This window comes from Marmota marmota, unplaced genomic scaffold, assembly GCF_001458135.2.
Source record: "Marmota marmota marmota unplaced genomic scaffold, marMar, whole genome shotgun sequence".
In the NCBI taxonomy this organism is placed as follows: domain Eukaryota; kingdom Metazoa; phylum Chordata; class Mammalia; order Rodentia; family Sciuridae; genus Marmota; species Marmota marmota.
The window spans coordinates 10382258-10390421 of NW_026000082.1; the positions used below are offsets into that span (position 1 = coordinate 10382258).

The following is an 8164-nucleotide window of genomic DNA, read 5'->3' on the forward strand; positions in this document are numbered from 1 at the left end:
TCCATATATGGGGCAGGCAAAGCTGAAGTTGGACTGTGATAAACCATACTGCTTTGTGGGCTCAACTGTTTGTCCTAAAATCTTAGCCAGACAAAATGCCAGGATGATGCTCATAGTCACTAAAATCCATTTGTAGTCAACAATGGTTCACTGCCAAGTGCCAGCTGAGCGGAGAAATGCAGGATAAGGTACACTTGAGGACTGTCTCAGGGAGAAAGAAAAAGGATTTGAGCCCCTCTGTGGCAAGCAGTCTGTTTCTCACATAATTTTACTGGATTTTGCAAATGGAGATACTAAAAATCAAATACAAAAAAATTTCATCCACATATCATGCAGCGGTAAAGCAACCAACTAGAGGGTTAGCCTGGGTTTTCTGAGTGCAGCAAGAGCCTTGATGTCACAGTGCAACCCCTAAACAGCAAGTCATTCGACAAACATTGAAGAAGTACTTGGCACCAGGCATGCTGATGACCACACCTCCAGGCTGCTTCCATCAATAGAAAGCAGATGTTGAGAGCAAATGTTTTTCAATTGGTCCATCCCTGACCACTCGGTTACCTTAACACTCTCGGACCCTGAAAGCTCAGGAGCCTCAGGTCTGTTCATTTTGTAAGTTTCCAAAAATGCATAGCCTCTGAAGCTGGGCTCTTCCAGTCATCGGCTTATATGAAGGACTAACGGGTTTCCCTTAGGAACTTCCAGTGCTCTACTCGCTGGTCCCCTCTTTGGTGAGAGGGCTATTCAGCGAGTCTACTTTGAGCTGTTTTTATATCCAGTCTATCCAGGCTGGTTTTCCAGGGTAATTGAAATATTTTGAGGCCAGCAGACCCTGGTCTGCAGTCTTAGAAACATTCCTCTAATCTGCTTAAGGAATGGTAGCTTATGAATGGCAACTCTTAAGACAAATGAATGTAATTTAAGGGGCTATAGAGCCTTCCAAGAGGCTTGATAGCTGGTGTCAGAAAGCTCTTAGGAAGATGCTGACTTTCCCTTTTGGACTCTGCCTCTCCACTTTGCACAGACTCAAGTTTCCATAGCCTGTGGCCATGAGCTCTTCCAAGCCAGTGATTTATTTCTGCCACGTAGAGTTAGCGCAACCAGCTGGTAAAACCATTTGAGAAAGGCTGAATTGATTCTCATGACATGAGGTGTCGTAAGACTTATAACAAGTTTATGGACCTCCGTGGAAATCTGAGTCATTTTTCTTATCACCCATATAAAGGTTTTAAGGCAAGCAGATGAATTGCATAGAGGTGGTTATTTGGCAAGTAAGGAACATCTGGGCTATAGTCATAGCAAGTAAACTTTAGCCGGTAAGGGTGGGGGAGGGGAGACATGGACTTATCCACACAAATTTTGGAAAACCAACATTTGGGTTAACATATCTTTTAGAGTAGAGTCACAATAGCTAAATAGGCAAAGCTCTCCAATATTGCTATTTGATTATGCCTCTGGAGAGTTTCCTGGAGTTTCTAATAATCTAGAATGAATATATATATATATATATATATATATATGTTTTGAGTGGGGACAGCTTGGGATTGAACCCAAGGACTTGCACATGCTAGGTAAGAGTTCTATCACTGAGCTACAACCCAACCCATCCACATATTTTTAAATACCCAGATATGAGTATTTCTCAGGGTGCTTCCTACAGGCATATCAAAGCCTTATTCACAAGAAAAAGGTATATGAATTTTGTTTTGGTGCATTAGTTTTTGACTGTGTGAAAGAATTTGAGGGAAAAGAAAGTTCTGGTTGAAACACATTTAGAGAAGAAGTGAGCTTCCAGTTGGGTCATGGAGCTAGGGTAGAAATTACCTGGGTGCAGGTCAGATGGGAAGCAAGAGTCAATGTGGCATGTAGGAACAAGGCTGGAGTGTGGGGAGAAATTTGGCATCCATTTTAAAAACTCAGTGCTAAAAGCTGTCTTCACCTTCTGGTAGTAAAACTCTTTCATCTCTGTTTTTAAAGCCTTGGGTCTCCGTTATTTTCATTATAGTTGGCTCCAGCCTCAAAGTAAGGCACATTGCCCTGAATATGCCATAAACTCTAAAATCCTGTGCCTCGGGTCAAGCCATTAGCTCTGCTTGTAGAGCTTTTTGTCCCTTCTCCCTGGCATTCTGCTCAAAATTTGGCCTCTAGTTCCAATGTGACACTCCCTCAGCCTTCCTCCTGTGGTCACTGAGGTATAGGGGTGTGATAAGCATGGGCTCAGAAGTGGCTCCCAGTGAAACTCTAAGTGTGACATGGCCATTCATCTCAAGTTCAGTTTAATCTGTAAAATAAGGAAATGACTTTGGGGGATTGTACTAGTGATGATGATTCTCCAGAAAAAACAGAACCATCAGGAGATAGATGATAGATAGATAGCTAGATAGATAGATAGATAGATAGACAGATACATACATACATACATAGATACATACAAACAAACAAAGATGAGGAATTGATTCACACAATTGTGTAGACTGAGAAGACCCAAGGAATGCATTGGCAAACTGGAGTCCCAGGAAAGTTGGGGCCTACAAAGCCCTGAAAACTAATAGTTGATGGTATAAGATGTAGTCCAAAATCAACAGGCTACAGACCAAAGATGAACCAGCTTTTCAGGTGAGTCTGAAGGAAGGAGAAAAGCAGACAGGCGTCTCCTCTAACTCATAGAAGGGTCAACCTTTTTGTTCTATTTATGCCCTCAACTGTTGAGATAAGGCCCTGCTCATTACAGAGGGCAATCCATGTAAATGTTGACCTCATCTAAATAATGTTTGGGCACCCCATGGCCCAGTCAAGTTAACTATCACCTGGGTTGAATGCCTGTAAAGCAGATATTTGTATCTAGTATATCTATTTCATCTGACAGTGTCTATTAACCAGGGTGAGAGCTGGAATGAACAGGAACCCCTTGCTTTTTAGCTGTTGCTGCTTTGCATCAGAGAATACTCAAAGTTGTTATCTATTCATTTAAGTGTCTTTGAATTTATAACATCAAAAATGAATTGGTTTGGGTGTAGCAGAGCAAGGAAAACAAAATACTGAAGGGTGGAGCCTAGAGCTCATAAAGGCATGAAGACAACGTGATAACCATTTGCGTGGCACCCATGTGAGGATAAGGAATTTAATAACTATCTCAAACTGCAAAATGAATGAAATGATTTCATAATCCAGAACCCACATGCAACTAGTGCCTCTGTTTTTGCACACCTGTGAGGCTTCTCTAAGTGAGTTCATTTGGGAAAGCAACTTAAGAACACCTCCCTATTATTCAGCTATAGTAGTCAAGGGACAAGTGTATTGAGACTTCAAAGATCTATCCTAGCCCTTCAGTTTCCCTGGCCCTAACAAAGACAAAATTATAATCTGAAAACATATCCATAACATCCTCACATAGTTTGGGGATTCTTCTAATCAAAATAAATATTCCAAAACATTCTTTCCTTATCCATTGCCTCAGCTGACGCCAAATATGGTGAGACAATTCAAATGATAGGAAGCTACTAAAAGTTTCAACTTGAGATCCAAGTCACATGAATGCTGACTCCCCTACTTTCCTCTTTTGTCCCTCTGGCCCAGGAGCTCTCTGCTCCTGCTGTTGTGTCTCAGAGAATCTCATGAGAACTGTTTCTCTACAGGTGATTAAATAAAATTTACTTGTGCTGAATCAAGAAGACAGTGACAATAGCCATGCAGTGAAAGCATTTGGCAACTTCTTACTTTCAAATGTCATGTAATAGTCCTATCCCCCTGAAAAGCCCTAATTATGGCCAGTGCTACTGGACTGTGATTTTTCTCACTGTCAGAATTTGTAGTCCCTTTGTATATGGAGGAAAACATGTTTCTTTTTTTCCCAACCAAGAAGGACATCTTATCCTGAGAAGGAAGGTGCTGCTGCTAAAGCAGAAGTTCAAGGTGAGCAGAACGTTTTTGTTGAACTCAAACTCCATCTGATTCCAAGAATAGAAATAGATATTCTTATACTGGAAGCTTTGTAATATAACCCATCTCCATGAAAGACAAGTGTTTTTTTTTAATTTTTTAAAATATTTTTTATTTTGTATATGTGTGTGTGTTTAAAACGAGCTACCTATGCCAAATCCTGACTCTTGTGGATAAGTTGCATTTTCTCCAAGATGGAAAGAGTTTTGGGTGGTGAGGGACACTTGATTTGGGTCCAACATGTTAGGAGCTCAGAAGTTCTCACTCCGATCCTTAAATCTAGGGGAAAAAAAAAAGATGGACAAACTAAAAATCAACAGCTCTTCTTAGATCCATCAGAGAATTGAGGTCCCATGGCAAACCATTTCTTCCCAAACTGGAGAACCAGATCTGCAGGGACACAGAATGACTTTCAAGAATAGAAGCCCATGAGCACCAACCATCACAGGACCCAGGGCTGGGGTAGAAAATCTCCCTATAACTGATGAATTGTTCAAGGATCACTGTGGTCAAGTTGGAGAGGCAGAAACTCTACAGGCCTAGATTTCTGGGGGAAGGAGGAACCACACTTTTGTGGGTTTACCTCTAGGAGCCTTGACAGGTTCTTACAGAGAAGATAGGAGAAAACACCTCTTCTGCACCTGGCAGCAACAGGAGAAGAGCAACCATGGGGCTATAGCAGTCTAGCCTTCTCAACCAGGCTGCACGCCAAAGACATTTTACCAAAGCCCAAGATACTGGGGTTTATCAGAACCTAAACACTGCAGACTTCTCTGACTTTCCTATCTCACCTAAGTGGGAAGGGAAAAGCCAACACTGAGGAGGACCATGAAGACCACCCCCAGGCACAGGTTCACCTACCGACTGAGACTAAAAAAGACTAAGAACTCAGGAACTCCAGAATGTGTCCTGTTGCCTCTTAACTCACTACCAGGTCATCAGTCGCCCTGGCTGGAGGCTACAACTGGGAGAAATGCACACCCCAGACTTTATTTAAGGAGCCTCTAGGGAACCCAAAGATAACAGAGAACACACAAGGGAGGACACCAAAGAAAAGGTTAGCCTCTGCCACATACAGCCACAGCAACTGGTAGATACAGTTTGACCCCTAGCCAGATAGACACAAAATCCCATGTTAAAGTCCCTTTACCTTTTATCCAATTCATAACGTCCAACCTACAACAAAAATAAATAAGTAAATAAGTAAATAAATAAAAATAAACTTTTCTAAAAAAGGCATATTAAAAGATAAAATTTGAAGAGACAGAGGAAATATCAGAATTAGGTTCAGATATGACAAATATTGGAATTAATAGAAAAGGAATTTAATAAGAATTAATTGGGCTTTTCTTCAGAAATCATGTAAGCAAGAAGAGAATAGAGTGAAATATTTAAAATCTTGAAAAGCAAAAACCAAACAAACCCACCAACCTAGATTTTATAGCTCAGATCTTCATAGAGTATTAGGTCAGAAATAAATTAACATAAAATCTTTTGTCGACAGATTAAATGTATTTGACATAGTAGCAGCAATATGCCTAATTCTGTATTCTGGATAAGTGAAGCGGATGACAGAAATGCCATAAGGTATGGGAGGGAAGGAGCAAGAAGTAATCGCACTACTCAGGAGGGGGAAGGTGGTCTTCGAAAGAGGACTAGGAATAGTTGTAAATGCACACTGCAATTTGAAGAATAACCACTAATAAAAAAAATGAATGCAATTAATGTCTTATGAGGAGAGACAATACAATTAACAGAATGCTCAATTAGAACCAGAGAAGGCAGAAAGTGGAAAACAAAGATGAAGCCGAAAACACAGGCCACTAAAAGAAAACAGTAGCAAGTGTGGTAGATACTAACCCAACTCTGTCAGTCACTTTAAACACTAAGGGTCTAAAATACAATAATCAAAAGGCAGACTGTCAAAGTGCATCACAAAACAAGATCCAACCCTGGGCTGTCTGTAAGAAATCCACTTTCAATATGAACTTACTAATAAAGTAAAAATAAAGAAATGAAGAAAGAGATGCCATACTCACATGAATCCATTCTGCTTAGGTTTGTTCCTAGCTCTTTCATTTCTGTGTTAAAGGGACTCTTGTCAGGCCTGTATCTGTTTATTAATCAACTTAGCAAGTCTGGCAGGACCAAGCTTGCAGAAGGCAGTTCTAGACTCATGGTCATTTGGATCCCCTGGTCAAGGTATTCGGCAACATGACAACAACTGTTTTGGAAGGCATAGAATTGCCTTGCCATGGAGCAAGAACACCCATTTGCTTGTTTCAACAAACAGAAGGCAAACCCTGTGGTTAAACTCCTAATGTGTGTTTCGTATACTCATCTGATCACATCTGGCTACTACTTGCTCAGATCCAGGTCTTCTGTGGAATGCTGGGTTGAAATTTCTGGAGTATTTGCTCAAGGGCAGAAGGCTCCATGGAAGAGATAAAGGAAGTAGTCAGGTAAAAAGCCAAGCCTGCTGGTTTATCCCTGTGGTAGAATGACTTGACGTTTATATAGGAGAAAGCACCGCACAGTTGTGAAGTCTAGGTCTAACTGTAAGATTTAAAAAAAAAAATTAATTGGCATAGAGTCCTCTTAGAACTGCGAAAGCCTAAGATACTAGGGTGTATCAGAACCTAGTCTTGGACAAATACTTCTAACAAGCCAGAATTAGAGAGAGAGACTATGAAGATGATAAATGATACTGGAAATAGTAAATAGCCCATTAAGCCTGAAAAGCTGGAGAGACTTGAGTGCTGCAAGAGCAGTCTCCTTTTGTTATGGTTCAAATGCTTTCTCCGCTTGGGGCTAGGAGAGGGACTATCTGCATGCAGTATGATGGAATGACTCTTAAAGGACTAATCCCATTTGCACCTTGCGTTTTTGGCTCATCTATGAAAAGGATGGAAAATATTACCCACTGTTTTCATGCTTAGAAGGCAGATTATTGCAGGATACCAAATTCTTGAAACTCCCCAAATGGAAATGGAAGGCCCCCTAATAGGATATAAGGCATCGTCAGACACACAGTTCATGTAAAAATGAACAAAGCAGCTGACTAATCAGTTGCTCACATGCAAATTGTCCCCCCAGGACTAACAGCAATTGCAGTTGGTGTTCTTATAGTTCTGGGAAGCAGAAGACCATGGACGTTTCTCCTCAGACACTTATACCACAATAGAAATACCAGTCAAATATTGCAAGTTATAAAAGACAATGTAAAACAGATGCCTTCATCTTCAAAAGTTTAAGTTGGTTTTGATCAATGATGGGCTTATCTTAAACCTAGTGGAAAAGACATGAAAATGTTTAGCTTTTCTTCATGACTACTAAGACTTCTAAAAAGGAAGAAAAAGCTAAAGTATTGTCTAGTCATAACAAACAATTGGTTGGTTTTTTTTTTTTTAGAAATATGGAGCCTTAGGAATACAAAACAAGGAAACTGAGAAAGAACCTTGAAAATATGCCCAAAGCAATGAGCATATACCTATGATTTTCCAGGACTCTGGAAAGGGATCTCTAAGTATACTCTTTGAGAAATGCATCCTCTTGTCAGAACTTCTTGAGATCCCTGTGGTATGAGTTGTTGGAGAATATTTGTATATTCCTAATATACAAGTTCCCTAACTTAGTAGAAACAGCCTAGGGAGAAGCAAATAATGTAATAGCAGTGACATTCATGTTCTTTATGCCAAGCACTGTTAGGTCCTTTACATGGTGTCCCCACAAGCCCAAACAGCACATACCCACTTGACAAATGAGAAAATGGAGCATCTGAATAAGCACATGGGCGATTCTCACATTGCTGAGAATTAAACCTACATAATCTGACTCTGAGGCCCTTTCTCTTGACTAATCTGGTTTTCACAAGTCAGAGTTACCCAGCCTCTGGAAACACATGAGTTATGTAAATAAGTCATGAACAATGTTGTTATTCCTGATGTATTTTGACCACGGAATGCTGGGGAGGAACCTCATTGGGCTCTCTGTCAGCGTCAACCCTTGTGTCTCAGTCCTTTCTCCAGTGATGAACTATGGAATCATGATCTCAGTAGTGATGAACTTCCAAGAGGAACAGTATCATCCCATCCCCAAGTATTTTGAAAACTCATGGGGTTAATTTTATTTGTCACAACCATGGGAGGCTATAACTACTACAATTATCTTAAACCTAGTGGAAAAGACATGAAAATGTTTAGCTTTTCTTCATGACTACTAAGACTTC

The 8164-nt window shown here is 40.4% G+C and overlaps 1 long non-coding RNA gene across 1 annotated transcript; it reads right to left on the reverse strand.

The window, feature by feature from the left end:
• Nucleotides 1-4070: 4070 nt before the first annotated feature.
• On the reverse strand, nucleotides 4071-6029 carry LOC125610387. The gene is made up of 3 exons (XR_007340413.1): nucleotides 5976-6029; nucleotides 5087-5112; nucleotides 4071-4215 (listed from the first exon to the last, which is right to left on the reverse strand). It is a non-coding gene; the product is annotated as an uncharacterized LOC125610387 (long non-coding RNA).
• Nucleotides 6030-8164: the final 2135 nt, after the last annotated feature.